This window comes from Balaenoptera ricei, chromosome 12, assembly GCF_028023285.1.
Source record: "Balaenoptera ricei isolate mBalRic1 chromosome 12, mBalRic1.hap2, whole genome shotgun sequence".
Taxonomy (NCBI): Eukaryota; Metazoa; Chordata; class Mammalia; order Artiodactyla; family Balaenopteridae; genus Balaenoptera; species Balaenoptera ricei.
Window position 1 is genome coordinate 83,306,156 of NC_082650.1, and position 17,980 is coordinate 83,324,135.

Here is a 17,980-nt window from a genome sequence, read left to right on the forward strand (position 1 = left end):
AAGAGGTGGTAGCTTCTAATGAGCTCTACAGTGGGAAAGTTTTCAAACTTTAAAAACAGCGCTTACATAGATCCTAAGTGCTGAGTATTTTTTTTTTATAGAATATTTGTACAATGGGATTAGCAATTTAGCAAGTTGAATAGGTGGCTGCATGTATATTTTCTCATATTTGTGAACATCTGTTTTTGAATCTGTAAAGAATTATGCTGCCTATTCACTTGGTCAAACTTACACTTTATTTTTTCTACAAATCACATCAATGTAATTGTTCCTAAGTATTTATTATTATATCCATTGCACTGTATTTGGCACATAAGATTATTCATCATTTGGGTTTAGTCATAATTACTCTATAATAAAAGGGGGCTTGACTATACTATCCTCATGGGGTCTGAGTGCCTTGTAAAAAGCAGCCAATTATACAAGAACAGCTGTGGTAAATCTTTCATTTTCAAAGGCAACCTTTTAGATGCAAATTAATATTGATCCCTAATTCACCTTATACTTGTGGTTAGAAAATGAATTTAGATGTGAATGTCTAAGTGAACATTTATTAACTTTTTCATCTTAAAACGAGGCTGCTGAAGGCTATAGGGAAAAATCACATGGATTTGCTTTCAGGAAATGACCTGTGTGCTGGTCACTTATGGATTTTGTCTCCAACTCATCTCTTGCCTGCTTCCATATCAGTATATCCAACTGTATATCCTTCCTTGAAGTCCCGCAGATACTTCAAGATTAACACATGTGATATGTATTAGGATTAGATTCAGCTGTGACTAACAGAAAGTCACAAAATAACAGTGGTTTAAACAAGCAGAAATTTATTTTTCACGTTTACGAAGTCAAAGCCCAGGCGCCTTCTGTTTTTCTGCTCTGCTTTTTGTGGCTTCTGTGGCCAAGTTACACTTCTAGACCAAGATGGTTAGTAGACCTCTAGCTATTATGTCCATAGTCCCCTGCCGGAAGGAGGAAGGAGTGAAGAAAAACTCACCCCTCCTTTTAAGGATGCTTCTGGAAGTTGCAAACACAGCTTACAACACCGAACTTATATTACATGCCAGTTGCCAGAACTTTGTCACGTGGCTACATGCAGCTATGGCTGTGAAATGCTGTCATTATTTTGGGCGGCCATGTACCAAACTAAAATCAGCTACCTATAACGATAGGAGGGGAAATGAATACTGGGCATCAGCTCAAGACTTTAGTCTTTGACACAATGTCCAAATCCGAAGTATCTCCTCTTAAATCTAATTTTCCTCCATTGTCCCCACCAACCACCAGTTCCTGAGGCTAGAAATTTGAGAGTCATTGTAAACTCTTTCTTCTTTCACTTCTCACATCCAATTCATCAAGTCTAGCTGATTGAGCTCCTACGTACATATCTTAATCACCCTGTTGTTACTACTCGATTTTAGACCCTTGGGATTTCTTATCAGGAGTATAATTACAGTCTCTTTTTTGTGCGTGTGTGTGTTTGATTCATTGACAGTTTATTTATACAAATCAACCATTTATCCAATTTCCTTTTAAATGAAACAGGGAGTTGTTGTGCAGACCCAAAGTAATGCTTAGATAATGTCATACAGGTGATTCCAGCTCCCCTTCTCTGGATTATGACTGTTAAGAAGAGCTGAAGTTAGTAAAGAGAGGAGAAATGCAAGAAATTTACCTTCATTTTTCCCACATTTTGACACAAAAACCTTATACGTTGCTGCAAGATAAAGGACTTTGGTTCTATTACATTTATAGTCACATCCAGTTCCAAATAAAAGAAGTTGTCTGGGCCACAAACTAGTGTTTAGGAAGGAGATACTGAGCATCTAATAAGTTCGAGGCAGTTTCTAGCCAGAAAGCACAGTTTCTCAAGTGGTCCTTTTTCCTATAGCCTTGGAGCCCTCGAAGAAGTCTTTCACACATGCCAGTGTGATTTATCTAAAATGCAAACCTGACCATGTCATGTCCTCTGCTCAACATTCTTCAAGAGGTTTACAGATTTCTCTAACAAATCTTGACTCTGCCAACTCCCTATTCCTCCTTTATCATCAGCCTTTCCACTGGAACATCTGGAATTCCCATTCCATTCTCAACAAACTGCCCCCAAAACCTTAGCCTCTTCAGTGAGCAATCCCAGCACCTCCTGGCTTGACCCTGAAGACACCGCAGAGATGGTTAATACCTCCCAGAGTTGGTGGGTGGGGATGTGTCCTCCTGAGTCCTCAGCACTGTTTCCAGACCAACAATCCTTCCTTCTATAAAACGCCTTTATCATTTGAGGCTCATACCCAACTCCCCATAACTGTCATCTAGTTACTTCACGGTCACTCCACTCCATTCAGTAGTGGCTGGTACAGGGCCATCAGTGCTTTGATCCACCCCGATATCTTCTGGGTGTCTTAAGCCTCCACGTTGGATGACAAATACGTAATTATCTCAGTTATCTTCTTCTCTTCAAAATCATTTTCTCTCACTTAATCTCAGCTACTCAGTCTCTTGAAGGTCTTGGACTTGTATCACACTGCCACTACTTTGAAATCACTGTCTTTTTTTTTATTATTAATTAATTAATTAATTATTGGCCACGTTGGGTCCTCGTTGCTGCGCGCGGGCTTTTCTCTAGTTGTGGCGAGTGGGGGCTACGCTTCGTTGCGGTGCGAGGGCTTCTCATTGCGGGGGCTTCTCTTGTGGAGCACGGGCTCCAGTAGTTGTGACACATGGGCTCAGTAGTTGTGGCTCACGGGTTCTAGAGTGCAGGCTCAGTAGTTGTGGCGCACGGGCTTAGTTGCTCCGCGGCATGTGGAATCTTCCCGGACCAGGGCTCAAACCATGTCCCCTGCATTGGCAGGCAGATTCTTAACCACTGCGCCACCAGGGAAGTCCCGTAATCACTGATTTAGACAGACCAATCTTCTTGGATTTCCAGCTCACCTACTCAAGTACCCACACGGCAGCTCTTCCAGCTTCGTCATGACACTCAATGTGATGAAGCTTCTGTGATCTTCCTATCCATCACCTCCTCCTCATCTTCACTCCTTTCCTTGTCTACGTTGGATTTCATGTCTTGGTAACATGCCCAGTTTAATGAACCACCTGAACTCCAAGGAGTACAAAACTAGTTTTATTTTTCTTTAGGCACTGCCTTCAGTTATGCTCTGTTGGATATTCTTTTTCTGTCCCTTCCCATACCTCAGACACAGCCCATTGCTTTTAGATTATTTCAAGTGTGAATACTCCAGTCCAGTCCAGTGCAATTTAATCCACTTGAAAATGTGAATCTCAAATCTAATTTAGTATTCCTTTTCCTTTCATCCTTAAAGTCGAAACTTAGGACTTGGACTGTAGAGATGGTATGTCAGCTCTTTCACTCCAGCTTCTTCAGAATTCAGCTAGGGGATGAGGACTAGAGAAGAAGGAGGTTAAGGTTTTCTCCACTTAATGTGTATTACTAGAATCCTGTCTTGAATGTCAATGCTCACTGCATGATGTGTACCCAAGTACTACTCCTCTTGTTGGGTACCTGTGTATGTTCTTCAGAGGAGACCCCCCCCGAAGGGGAAGAAGGCCCCCCCCCACCCACGAAGGGCCCCATCCGCTACCCAGTTATGTCCAGAATGACCTCTCCCAACCCCCAGTCAGCTTTTGTCCCCATGGAATACCTCACAGCTACTTGCTAGTCATGTCCTCTCCCTGAACCTAAAGTCCTGTTAGGGGGGATTCCAGTAAGATGGCCCAAGTCTGGTTACTTTCTAAGTGCCCATTTGACCACAGGAGACTGAAGCATCCTTGTCAAGACAAATGAAAAATGAAAGTCTGCTCCCACAAATGCGACCTCTCTTTGCCTTGCTGCCTCCCATTCATTTTTCCTCATTCAAGCACGTAGGCATGTGAGTTAGGTCAGCAAGTCTCTACTGTGTAATACATACCCATCCATGGAATAATATGCTCTTCTTGAAGACACCCCCTCAATCTCTATAAATGGTTTTCCTTAGAGCTTCTCTCATGTGGCTCACTGGGTGAAGGTTTGAAGCACTCTTTTTTTTTTTTTTTTAACATCTTTATTGGAGTATAATTGCTTTACAATGGTGTGTTAGTTTCTGTTTTATAACAAAGTGAATCAGCTATACATATACATATATCCCCATATCTCCTCCCTCTTGCGTCTCCCTCCCACCCTTCCTATCCCACCCCTCTAGGTGGTCACAAAGCACCCAGCTGATCTCCCTGTGAAGCACTCTTTCTATAATAGAAAGTAAAAACCACAACTTTCTGCCCTACACCAATGATCACCTGCTTCCAAGGATTCTTCTTGATTCTTTCTTTTGCAAATATAGGCTGCTTTGGTGTGATGGAGTCAGTTTGGATGGCAGAGCCAGTTCTACCAATTCTTGGAAGTTCCAATGGAATGTGCTTTATGGCTCTCTTTAGAATGTGGGTGGTACTTAATGGTTTTCTTTTATCTTTATGGCCATTTGTCAACTTCTGAGTCAAAAGGAAAAGCCCCATTTAATAGCTCAATTATCCAGATGAGCCAAACTGCCTTGCTCCTTTATTCTTCTGTCACACCTATGTATTAAAACCCTAACTCCAGATTATCCCAACTGCTTGTAATATCCATGACTATACCCAGGGTACTTCGCACAGTAGGAGAAAATCAACCATTGGGGCAGAGGGTTGTCTGTAAATCCATTATGATCAACCTCAACTTGCCTGTCAACACAGTAGTTTGACTAGCCATATTCCCAACTCTTTTCAAAAATTTCCAAACTCCAAACCTATACCTCACCCTGATCATGAGATTTCTCATTACTTCTCATAGAAGAAGTTATTTCATATTGAAATGAGAAGCCAAACTGGAACCTCACCTTTCTGTCACCAGGGCTACAAAACCACCTGCATCTGGACCCACCCTTTCCTCCTGTGTCAACAAAAGGAGCATCTCTACTCCTTGAATTCTGAACCCTTTTTTATTCCTTCCGCAAATATTGGATTAAGCACCTACTCAGTGGTAGGTGCTGTTAGAAATGGTGCTAGGATTCTACAATGTACATTGGAAAACATCATAGACAAAGTCCTTTCCTTCATGGGGCTTACATTTTTGGAGTGAGAACAGACCCTAATAAGTAAACAGGTAAAGCATATATAGTCAGAGGGCGTTAGGTACTATGAAGGAAGATATAGCAGGCCTAAAGGATAGGCAGTGCTCGGTACGCGTTCTAGTTTAGGTAGGGTGGTAGGAAATGCCTGTCTGAACAGAGACCTGAAAGAAGGGTGACTGAAAGCATAAGCTGGCATCTGGCCGATAATTGTATAATTGGATGCTTTTGTAATTATGTAGATTACTAGCCATATCCCTAGAGCGGTAGTTCTTGACTTTTGCCTACACACCTGGGGAACTTAAAAAAAAATCCTCATGTCTGAATCCCACCCTCATAAATTCTGGTTAATTGGGTTAGGGTGAGGTCTGATGATAAGGATTTGTAAAAGGTCCCAGGTAATTAAAAAGTACAGCTAAGGAGTCAAGCTATGACCTAGAGATTCTGATTCAGCATGTTAGAGACGGAGGCTCAAGAATCTGTATAATTTAAATATATTCTTCAGGGGAGTCATATAATCAGCAAGGATGGGAAATTTTACACCCTCTCTCTTTGGCTTTGGATATTATTTTTATGCCCAAACTGTATTTTTAGCCCAGTCTTTTCTTTCGATCCTTGAGGCATGTATCTCCAACTGCCTTGGTATGTCTCTAGTTGGACGTTTTAGAGGCATTTCGAATTTAATATGAACAAAGTGAAACCCCTCACCGTCCTTTCCACACCAGCTTCTTTCTACAAGTTTCTTGCCTTGGTGAGTGGTTCCACCACCCTCTCAATTGCTTCATCCAGAACCCGGGAATTGACATGATTTCTCTTTCTCTCACCTCCTACGTCACGTCCATCAGTAAATCCTTTGGCTTCTGTTTTCTAAGCATCTTTCAATTGCTCATCTCCCTGTATCCCCACTGCCATTCTCTTCCTCTAGGCCCCGGTGTCTTGTCTGGATTCCTCCAAAGACTTCCATCTGATCTTTTTCCAGCCACTCTTACCTCTCTCCAATCCATTTTTCTCACAGCTTAGCAGCCAAAATGATTGTGAAGAATGCAAATCTGGTCATATCATGGCATTTCCTAAATTTTTGGTGGTATCAAGTTCAGAAACCTTAACAAGACTCAGGTGCCATCAAGGATCTGGGCTCTTCCTACTTTTGCCATCATGATACCTCGCTTATCTCAATTGATTTTCCCCAACTACCCTGGAATTCCTGCTCTACCCCTTCTTAATCCTGAGCCTTCCTGGGTGCTATTTCCTTTATCTGGAACATGGTCTCTTCATTTGGTCACATCCTGTTCATCCTTTAATTTGATGCTCAAATAATCACTTCCTTTGGGACACCCGTTTGTCACTTTCAAAGTTCAAGATTCCTGCAGTGTGCATGAATACCACTTATGTTCCCTTTGATAACTTCTATCATACCAGCAATTTCTTACCCAATTTGCCTTCCCCACTGGATAGCAAGTTTATATAAGGGCAGGAATCATATTTATTTTGTTTACTTTTATGTTTCCAGTAGCCACCAGAGTACTGGTGTTTAGGTGGTGTTTAATAAATATTTGTTGAATGAGTAATTTCAGTGGAGCAAACTCTCTTCCTTGATACACAAAATTTTATTTGAAACATCAAAATACTGTATGAAGATTGAATAATGCACATGTAATTGAACTTCTTCATGTCCACTTTGTTGCAGAGCAGGGGAGGATGCCACCATATTTTTTAAAAAATATTTAGTTATTTATTTCCCTCTGTAAGAGCCACTAGTGACAGGAAGCCTTGTTTATTCTTTACTCTGGGCTATTATACAATTGTGCTTCTTTTCATGGTGCTGTTCTACCGTTGGAGGAGATCATTGAGAGAACATGACATCCTGTTGACCCTCCATCTAGATCTGGGCAACTGGAGGCTCCTCACCCCCTTTCCTCTAACGGGGGTTATACGTTCCACCCGCCGTTCTTACATTAGGAACTGTTTTCAAGGATGCAGCCTTGAGGGAGCAATGTGGTCTTGAACCATCTGGACTGAATATATGTCTGCACCCGGTTAAGGCCTCCATATAAACTCATGACTCTGGTAGGTGGATGTGGAGATCTTCTGGTCTTGGGGCCACCCAAGACAAGCCCCCTAAGTAAGTCCCCTTGCTTATTAAACCTGCTACCTACCAATCCGGAGTGCTCTGCCTCTTTCTTTGGTCTCTCCTTGCCCTCTGTGTACAGGGGCTGGTGTCAGCTTTCACCCAGGAAGCTCCTGAGCTTTCGAACCAACACTTATACCTTTGAATTCAAGGTAATGTGAGCAATGAAGGGAAGATAATTGGCTAGGTTATAGGAAACATTTCATGTTCTTTTCTTTTTCAGGGTTCATAACTGGAAAATAAGATAAAGAGGTTGCCCCCAAATCCCATTGAGTTATTAATTAAAAAAAAGCCTAAGGTGTTCAAGAAATGACACAGAGAAGAAAGAATGCCTTATTCCATTAGAAAGAACTATTTTGCCCAAGCCATGCCCCCAAGAGTCAGCGTATGACAGGATTATTAGACAATGGAATTTGTTATAAAATTAATTGTTGAGAGAGGTCCTGGTGAGAAGTGTTGTCAATCACTGGAGCTTTTGATTGTAGTTCAAGTTACCCCAAATAGGATAAGTCAAGTGTGTCAAATGGGAAATACCTTTAATCAGAACATCCCCCAGGGTTGCCAAATCAAAGCAGATGTGAGATATTTATCAGTCTAAATTTTAGATCCCTCAAAGCAAATGCCACTGGAATACATTGTTTAAGGTCAATTTATTCAAGTTGAACTACGCTAACAGACAATTTACACATTTTTTTCTTCTATATATACCTTTTAACTTTAGATTTTCTTATAATAATATGTTTCTTGACCTCTCAATTTCTTAGTTTCTCATTTAGCAATATTAATTTCAGAACAGAATGCAAAATGTAATTGATGCAAAGACATTAAGTTAGATATTAGGAGAACGTCTAATGAAGTTAAAAAATATTTTTCATAGATATTTCATAGATATTTTAAAGACATGAAATAAAACTCACATGTAAGTTATCTTTGCCTGACATGGTGCTAAGTGCCTTTACTTAGCTATTCTTATAGGTATTATTATCTTCATTGTACAGATTAGAAAAAAATTTCAAAAAAATTAAACTATTATTGAAGCTCATACAGTTAAGAGAGGTTTTCAGTCTGTGCCTTTCTCCTACACTCTGCTGTCCTTACTGTTTACCTGTGGTGATGAAGGCGTAATCCTGTGTATAAATCATGATGGCGTTAGGAGTGCAAACTTTGCTCTCAGATAAACCTGGGTTTGAACCCTTCCTCAGGTGCTTTCTGTGTTATGAAGAATTTTCTTAACCTCTTTGATTCCAAAGTTCTGAAGAGTTGGGCCTCATACCTACCTCTAGAGTTGTGGGGACATTCATGCCAATATTTGTAGTAATTTTGACCATATTAAAAAATTAACCTGGATACAAATCCCGTGAAGAAGCATTAGAAACGTCTCCAGTAGCTATTCCAGCTTAGGCTAGGGTTTTTCCCGTTCACTTTCCAGCTGAAGCTTTCTTACTTTCTCTTCAGTTTTCATTCCATCACTTTAAGTTCTAACATCTGTTTCTCCTTTCACATTTTGATAGCGGATCATCCTTCGCTTCTTCCCTCTTATCAATAGACTCAGAGACGATAATGATGTGATGCGTAGCACTGGTCCCTGAATAGATGCTCTCTCTCCACTTTAGCCATCCAGTAGCTCCAGTAAATTTGTCTTGACATGTGACTGGATTTCTCAGTGCTTCTTGGGGATTATGGTGAAGACTTTGCACAAGGTTTTAGTAAGGATCTTATACCACAGGAATTTAACATTCCTTGCCTTGACTTAACCAGATGGAAGAATGTGGAGGAGGAAAGTGGAAAGGATGTATGAAACAGGAACACTCTGGGAGTACGTAAACCTTTATCAGAATTTGTTAATGAGAATAGTTTCACAATTTTTGAAGGCATTAGTATTATGTCATTCTTAAATAACATTGTGTTCTTAAGTTGTGGAGTAGGGTTACATTTTTAAGAACAAAATACCAAGAGAAAGCAGCCCATCTGGGGATTGGCAGTGCAGTAGGGGAGAAAGAAAGGCTCTGGAGCCAGGAAAACCTGGATGTAAGTCTCGACTTTGCCACTTACTACCTGCTTTGGGAAAGTAATGCAACTTCTCTGAGCTTTACTTTTCTGATCTATAAAATGGGTATAGGGCTTCCCTGGTGGCGCAGTGGTTGAGAATCCGCCTGCCAATGCAGGGGACACGGGTTCGAGCCCTGGTCTGGGAAGATCCCACATGCCGCGGAACAATTAGGCCCGTGAGCCAGAACTACTGAGCCTGCGCGTCTGGAGCCTGTGCTCCGCAACAGGAGAGGCCGCGACAGTGAGAGGCCCGCGCACCGCGATGAAGAGTGGCCCCCCACTTGCCGCAACTAGAGAAAGCCCTTGCACAGAAACCAAGACCCAACACAGCCAAAAATAAATAAATAAATAAATAAATAAATAAATAAATAATTTTAAAAAAAAGGGTATAATATCTCTTTTGCAATGTTGTATTAGAGGTAATTAGAGTTAATACATGTATAAACACTTGATATATAGTAATTGATTTTTAATTTAGTGGAAATTTCTAAATGAGTAGAATTGGGTTTTTTTCTATATTTGATATAGGGATTATTTCCATGTTGATGTTCTGTGATTCATTATAATGAGTAGGATACGAGCAAGCTGTTATGAGAGAGTAAGTGCCAGAGAAAAAATGTAGCTTTCCTCAGAAACATTCTACATCTAAGTTATGGCTGATTGGAAATTCCTCCTCAGTCCTCAAGTTAATTGGGTGTTTAGCAGGATTATATTTGTCATGGCATATTTTTTAGCAGAGATCTATCTAGAATTTAGAGGACTCTTAGTGAAGCTAATAACCAGCTTTAGAATTGACGTAAGGATTAGATGCTGTCATGTTAGTAAAACGTGTTCAAGAAATGATAGGTATTGTTACTAGTGGAAATATCTTACGAGACCGATCAATCAGGTAACGGCACCGAGATGTTAATTACATGTACCATCCAAACTGGATGCAATCCAATTTTTACTATGACTTTACCTTGGGTATTTTGAGAGCGTCCTCAAATTGGGCTAGCCAATAAGATAATTACTGACTGAATTATTCCTTGGATTTCTAGCATATCCATTCTGCAAATAATATTCTGACCTGCAGGTGAATAAAATATATATATCTAGAAAATCACTTCAACAAATTTAGAGCTCAATAATCTATTTATGAACAAAATGAACGAGTCTGGGCCATTTCCTCAACCACTCTACCTTTTCAGAATTGAATAAAAATAATAGCACATGTCAACCAGGAGTCAAAACACCCTTTGATATACTGTGGTATGTGGTTTGGTAAGGGGAGGTGGGGACTCCGCTGTCTTGGGACGCAAGAACCTCAAATGGATTTTGTTTGGGGTTTTGATTTTGTGGGCAGGCAGCCGTAACCACTCAGTACTTTCCATGTGAAATCCAAAGTCTCTTCCTGGAACTTGTGGGTCAGGAGAAACTTCCTAAAAAATCTGCCCCAAATTCTCATTAGACCTTTGGTCACTAGTGCACTGAAAGTGGGCATTCATATAGTGAGTTTTCAGTGAAATCCTATTATTAAAATCGAATGTGATACTATGAGAAGAGTCGTAGAAGATAAGGGAACAACTGAGTTATGTTGGCAGGGTATGTGAGGGGTGTGGAGGATTTACTAGGAGGGAGTCTTCTTGGAGACGCTTATGGCTGAGCTAGGTCAACAAAGAGAAGAAGACTTCCCTTTTATCATTGTCAAGTATGGTGCTAATCTGAATCACTTTGGTAAAATGTTGTCTCATTATTGCTACAACATACTTGAAAACAAATATAGAAAGATTATATTCTACAAAGACTAAGCTAGTTTTTATTGTGAAAAAAGGGTAGACCCTTGTTTTATTTCTGATTTTTAGGCGGTAGTCAACATTTAAGTTGATTCATTAACATTATTAATAATAGCAAACATTTATTAAGCTCTTTATCATGTGTCACCAAGATGACAAACATACAATATGCATTAAATGGGTTAATACATGGAAAGCACTTAGATCAGTTCCTGGCACATAGTAAATGCTCAAAAGCATTTTTAACAATTATTATTCATCACAAATCTACTGTTATATACAATCTATTAGAAAATGAATATGGGGACAGAAGTTTGAAGAGATTTAGTAATTTACTCAAAGTCACAAACCTAGTAATTAACAAATTTGGTATTGGAATTCAGGAAACTCTAACTCAGAGCCCAAGCTCTGAATTATTATAATACTCAGTTTATTAAAATTATTCTCCAACAATCTTTAAGCTTCATATTAAGTAATAGTAAGGAGAACATGAATTAATCCACATGGCTTTAGTCTAGACTATTGTTAGTCAGTTTTTTTTAAGGCCTGATAAGTGTTGTACATTGTAATGAACAAGAATTTATTCATTAGTGAGATTTAAAATCTCTGAAGATAAAGCAGATAAGCATTTACAGGGGCTACAGATGTACCAGGAGTCTGATAATACTGGTAAAAAAATGTCTCACTAGGCATAAGAAATGAATTTGTGTCTGTTTAAGGAATCATCTGGTGGGGGAGGAGACAGGTCAACTTGGGAGTCAATAAAGGCACGTGGCAGCCCCCGGGAAACCTAAGAAGCAAACCTGGTAGTCCTTAAATTATATTGGGGATTTATATGGATTTTGTGTTCTACCATTAGATCTGCATCAAGCAATTTGCCAATCAGCTACATTTACAAACTCCAGCAAAATAGAAGCCCTTGGTTTTGATTTGCTTATTTATTTGCTCTCTCCTCTTTCTTCCAATTGTTTTTGTTTTCCTCTATTCTCTATAAGGACAGTTCTACATCCACAAATCAATCAACATGATACACCACATTAACAAAATGAAGGATTAAAATCATATTATAACCTCAATAGATGCAGAAAAAGCATTTGACAAAATTCAACATCCACTTATGATAAAAATTCTCAGTGAAGTGGGTATAGAGGGGACATACCTCAATATAATAAAGACCATCAGTGACAAACCCATAGCTTACATCATAGTCAATGGTGAAAAGCCTAAAGCATTTCCTCTAAAATCAGGAGCAAGACAAGGATGTTCACTCTCACCACTTTGATTCAACATAGTATTGAAAGTCCTAGCTGAACAATCTGACAATAAAAAGAGATAAAAACATCCAAATTGAAAAGGAAGAAGTAAAACTGTCACTGTTTGCAGATGACATAATATTATATATAGAAAACCCTAAAGACTCCTCCAAAAAACTATTAGAATAAATGAATACAGTAAAGTTGTAGGATACTTAGTTAGTAACAGAAACCTGTTGCATTTCTACACACTAATAATGAACTATCAGAAAGAGAAATTAAGAAAACAATCCCATGTACATTTACCTGAAAAAGGTTAAAATGCCTAGAAATAAATTTAACCAAGGAGGTGAGAGACTACTCTGAAAACTATAAGACACTGATGAAAGAAATTGAAGATAGCACAAAGAAGTGGAAAGAAATACAGTGCTCATGGATTATAATAATTAATATTGTTACAATGTCCATACTACTCAAAGCAATCTACTTATTTAATGCAATCACTATCAAAATATCAATGGCATTATTTATAGAACCAGAACAAACAATTTAAAAATTTGTATGGAAACACATAAGACTGTGAATAGTCAAAATGTTCTTAAGAAAGAAGAACAAAGCTGGAGATATCATGCTCCCTGGTTTCAAACTATACTACATACTAATCAAAACTGTATGGTACTGGCACAAAAACAGACTCATAGATCATTGGAACAGAATAGAGAGCCTAGAAATAAACCCATGCTTGTCTGGTCAATTTATTTATGATAAAGGAGGCAAAAATATACAGTGGGGAAAAGATAGTCTCTTCAATAAATGGTGTTGGGGAAACCAGACAACTACATGCAAAGAATGAAACTGGACCACTTTCTGACACCATATACAAAAAATAAACTCAAAATTGTTTAAAGACTTAATGTATGGTCTGATACTAGAAAACTCCTAGAAGAAAACATAAGCCATACACTCTTTGACATCAGTCGCAGCAATACTTTTTGGATCTGTCTCCTCAGGCAAAGGCAACAAAATCTAAAACAAATGGGACTACATCAAACCAAAAAGCTTTTGCACAACAAAAGAAACCATCAACAAAACAAAAGGGAAACCTACTGAATGGGAGAAAATATTTGCAAATGATATATCTGATAAGGGGTTAATATTCAAACTATATACAGACTTCACACATCTCAATATAAAAAAAATCTTATTAACAAATGAGCAGAGGACCTGAAAAGACATTTCTCAAAAGAAGGCATATAGATGGCCAACAGACACATGAAACAATGCTCTTCATCATGAATTGTCAGGGAAATGCATGTCAAAACCACAATGATATATCACCTCATATCTGTCAGAATGGCTATTATTAAAAAGGCAAAAAATTACAAGCGCTGGCAAGGATGTGGAGAAATGGGAGCCTTTGTGCACTGATGGTGGGAACGTAAATTTGTACAGCCACTCTAGAAAATGTTATGGACTTTCCTCAAAAAATTTTTAAAAACTCCCATATGATCCAACAATTCCACTTCTGGGTATTTATCCTAAGAAATGAAAACATTCATTTGAAAAGATATATGAACCTCTGTGTTCATTGCAGCATTACTTACAATAGCCAAGATATGGAATATGGAAACAACTTAAGTGTCCATCATTAGATGAATGGATAAAAAGATTATATATATCTTGTATATATATATAATTATATATATTCCATATATATAATGGAATATTACTCAGCCATAAAAGAGAATGAAATCTTGCCATTTGCAACAACACGGATGGACCTACTGGGTATTATGCTAAGTGAAATAAATCAGACAGAGAAAGATAAATACTGTATAATTTCACTTATATGTAAATCTAAAAATCAAAACAAATGAACAAACAAAACAAAACAGAAACAGAGTCATAGATATAGAGAACAAGCTGGTGGTTGCCAGAGGGGAGGATGGTAGCCGGTTGGGTGAAATAGGTGAAGGGGATTTAGAGGTACAAATTGCCAGTTATGAAATAAATCACGGATGTAATGAACAACAAAGGGAATATAGTCAATAATATTATAATAACTCTGGGGTGGTGACAGATGGTTACTGGACTTAACATGGTGATCAACTTGTAACATATATAAATGTTGAATTACTATGTTATACACCTGAAACTAATATAATATTGTATTCAGTTATACTTCAAAAAGAGATGCACAATTAAACAAAATTAAAAATAAGAAAAAGGAGGCCCACATCTGGGTCAGGTAAAGGCACAGAGACATCCCAGAATTCTAAAATGGGAAAGAAAAGTTGGGTTAGAACTGAGTAGAAGTCAGAAATTCAAGGAATTCGATGTTAAAGACATTTTTCTTTTGAAGATCTTATCAGTCTCCACTGGTGTTTGGCTTGCTCCTTTCTTGTCTGACTTGGATCATTGCTTATGATCAAGTCCACTGCGTGTGTGTATGTGGTGGAGTGTGCAGTGGATAACACTTTAAGATATTTGTGATCTATATTCCAGGGCAAATGAATTTTGGAAAAAGGTTTGATTAGGGAAAAGGGGAAGAACCTATGAAGACACCAGATGTCATGTAAAGATATCTGGTGAATGGAATTTGAAAGGCTAAGAAAAGGAAGAACAAGAAGCCTGTTTTGTTAAGATCACAGCTCAACCTAGAGCTCTCCTTTGGTTGTCACAGTTTGTAGACATGAATTCTACAGTTAAAGGTCCCACACCATACGGGTCAGACTGGCCAAGAAGGTCTTTGTCCCACTTTTATGTGGACTCTTGGGGCCAATAGCTGTACCAGATATCCGTGTGTGTGACAAGCCCAGTCTAGACCAAATCATGGAAAGCCAGGGGGAAACTTCTTCTGTCTGGGGTGTTGGGAATACTTCCAGGAGAAAATTGGGCTATCAAAATATAATCTAGATAACTTCATTATGAATGCTCTCCACCTGCGTGGCCCAAGGACTCTAGGTTAGTGATTCTCAATTATGGCGGGAAACATTTTCCCTGGGGAGGGGTAAGGATGATATCAGAATTTGAAGGATGAGAGTATGTGTGTATTTGAAGATGCATGTTCACTATGCTTATTCGGTTAGTAACACAAATTGCAGAGAATGAAGTTCCATAGTCCTTTTGGTTGGTGGAAATACGTAGAAAATAAAATGAGAAAGCACTGTTAAAGACATGGAATAGAAAGTGTTGATAGCGTTGTAGACCAGTGGGATATATGGGAACAAAGGACATTTCTCTTTGATGAGATGCAAGGGCACTTTCCGTTTTTGGAGCAGTGGAGCTAGGGCTGCATTTGACTCAGTGACTGTGAGGGTTGAGGAAGTGTTAGTTCACCAATTGCGATGTTTCATCTTGATCAGATGTTCAGACCTCTCTCCAGCTTTTTCCATGGGGCCTCTCATGAAAAAGAGCATTAAAAATTCTCATGTGGTCTACGTAGACTCTCCTAGGGAGGCTCATACTACACTCCAGAAAGCTCGTGGCCTGGTAACATGAGTTTTCTGATGCTGGATGATTGGTTGACCAGAAAACAAGAGTCTTATAGTTTTTAGGAGTATTTGAGGTCATAGCCTCTTTTTATATGTAAGATCACACAAGGATGACATGTCAATTAAGTATTAAGCATACTCTTTCAAATGGGAATGATTCGTATCTCTAGTGGTATGAATTATACCTTGAAAAATAGAATCATCAGTTCACAAATATGGCCTAAATAAAGTGTGCTGGTTATTTGTTTTTTTCCTCACCCTCTAGCCCTAACCTCTAAATCTATCCTGCACCCTTGGCCTGTGGAAGCTGACTCCTTAGGAAGCAATCACTTGGGATCTTTTCCTGGCTGGCTTTGGGAGGGGCTCAGGCAACAGGGAGCGCCAGCAGGAGATGAGAGGGAGAAGGAGGCAAGTCTTTGCTGCCCCATCTCTGTCAGTAGCCCTGTCCCACCATGCTCTGCCTCTTGCTGGGTGTCTTTTTCTCCTCACCCCCAGCTCCCACTGAACTCTGACAACAGCCGCATAGATGTTTCTACCTGCATGCCTCCAGCGCTGGGAATGGTAATGCCTTCCCATTAGCAAGTTCCCATTGCTAGTTTCTGAATGCTTTACGGTTCTTAGTTTATTTTCTATGTAAATCATCTTTTTACTAAAGCCTTATAGCATTTGCACACTTTGGGAGAAATTTCTTTCCTTCTGTAACTCTGACTGATACACAAGGGGTCAAGACTTCAGAGAAGAACACTGGATTGGAATTAGAAGTAAACTGGCCACTAATTGATTCAGGGATCTCTGGAGAAAATGCTTTAGCTTTTCTGAACCTCTGTTTCACCTCATGGAGAAAGGGCAAGACATTATCCTTTGACTCCAAGCCATACATGGCGTACGTGATTGAAAGAGAAAGTGGCACTTTGGGTTGGGTGACAAGCCTTGTCATTTTTAGATAGTGGAAGCAGATACAAGTACAAACAGGGTGAACTGGAAACTATCTGAGGCACTGTAAAGAAATGTTTATCTTTGTAAGAGAAAAATACTAAGAAAATTCTCAAGCCACATATAATCTCAGGCTGGATTTCCTCTAGATAAGGAAAACTGATGCAAGGGCACAGGAAGCTGGGAGAAGTGGACTTCCTGTGGGAGAAGGCAGCCGTTTCCTTGATTCCCAAATGCTGTAGTTAAGGAGGATTAAGTCACTGCAGAGATATGGGCGGCTTGCCATCATTGCCTAACAGCACGTGTGGGGAGCTGCGGCCTGCAGATGTGGGCATCCCCTGGACTCTAGTTTTAGATCCTTCTAGGTGCCCTCCTAGGGCCAGTGTCTTCATTCATTCAGTTCTTAGACTTTGTCAGGTTCCACTTGCCACTCCCAATGAGTTTGTTTGTTTGTTTTTTTCAACATACTTTTCCATTCCCAGGTCTTAGAAAGCACAAAATTGGAGGGTTTAAATTTATATTTTATTGAAAAACCACATAAATTTTTTTTTTTAATCAGTCATCAGTTTTATGCACATCACTTTATACATGTCAATCCCAATCGCCCAATTCAGCACACCGCCATCCCCGCCCCACCGCAGTTTTCCCCCCTTGGTGTCCATATGTCCATTCTCTACATCTGTGTCTCAACTTCTGCCCTGCAAACCGGCTCATCTGTACCATTTTTCTAGGTTCCACATACATGAGTTAATATACGATATTTGTTTTTCTATTTCTGACTTACTTCACTCTGTATGACAGTCTCTAGATCCATCCACGTCTCAACAAATGACTCAATTTCGTTCCTTTTTATGGCTGAGTAATATTCCATTGTATATATGTACCACATCTTCTCTATCCATTCGTCTGTTGATGGGCATTTAGGTTGCTTCCATGACCTGGCTATTGTAAATAGTGCTGCAATGAACATTCGGGTGCATGTGTCTTTTTGAATTACGGTTTTCTCTGGGTATATGCCCAGTAGTGGGATTGCTGGGTCATATGGTAATTCTATTTTTAGTTTTTTAAGGAACCTCCATACTGTTCTCCATAGTGGCTGTATCAATTTACATTCCCTCCAACACTGCAAGAGGGTTCCCTTTTCTCCACACCCTCTCCAGCATTTGTAAACCACATAAATTTTAAATAAAACCAGAGTTATTCATTCAGCTTACAGAGTTCCTCTTTCCTGGAGGGTCCTAATGTGCTGTTGAAC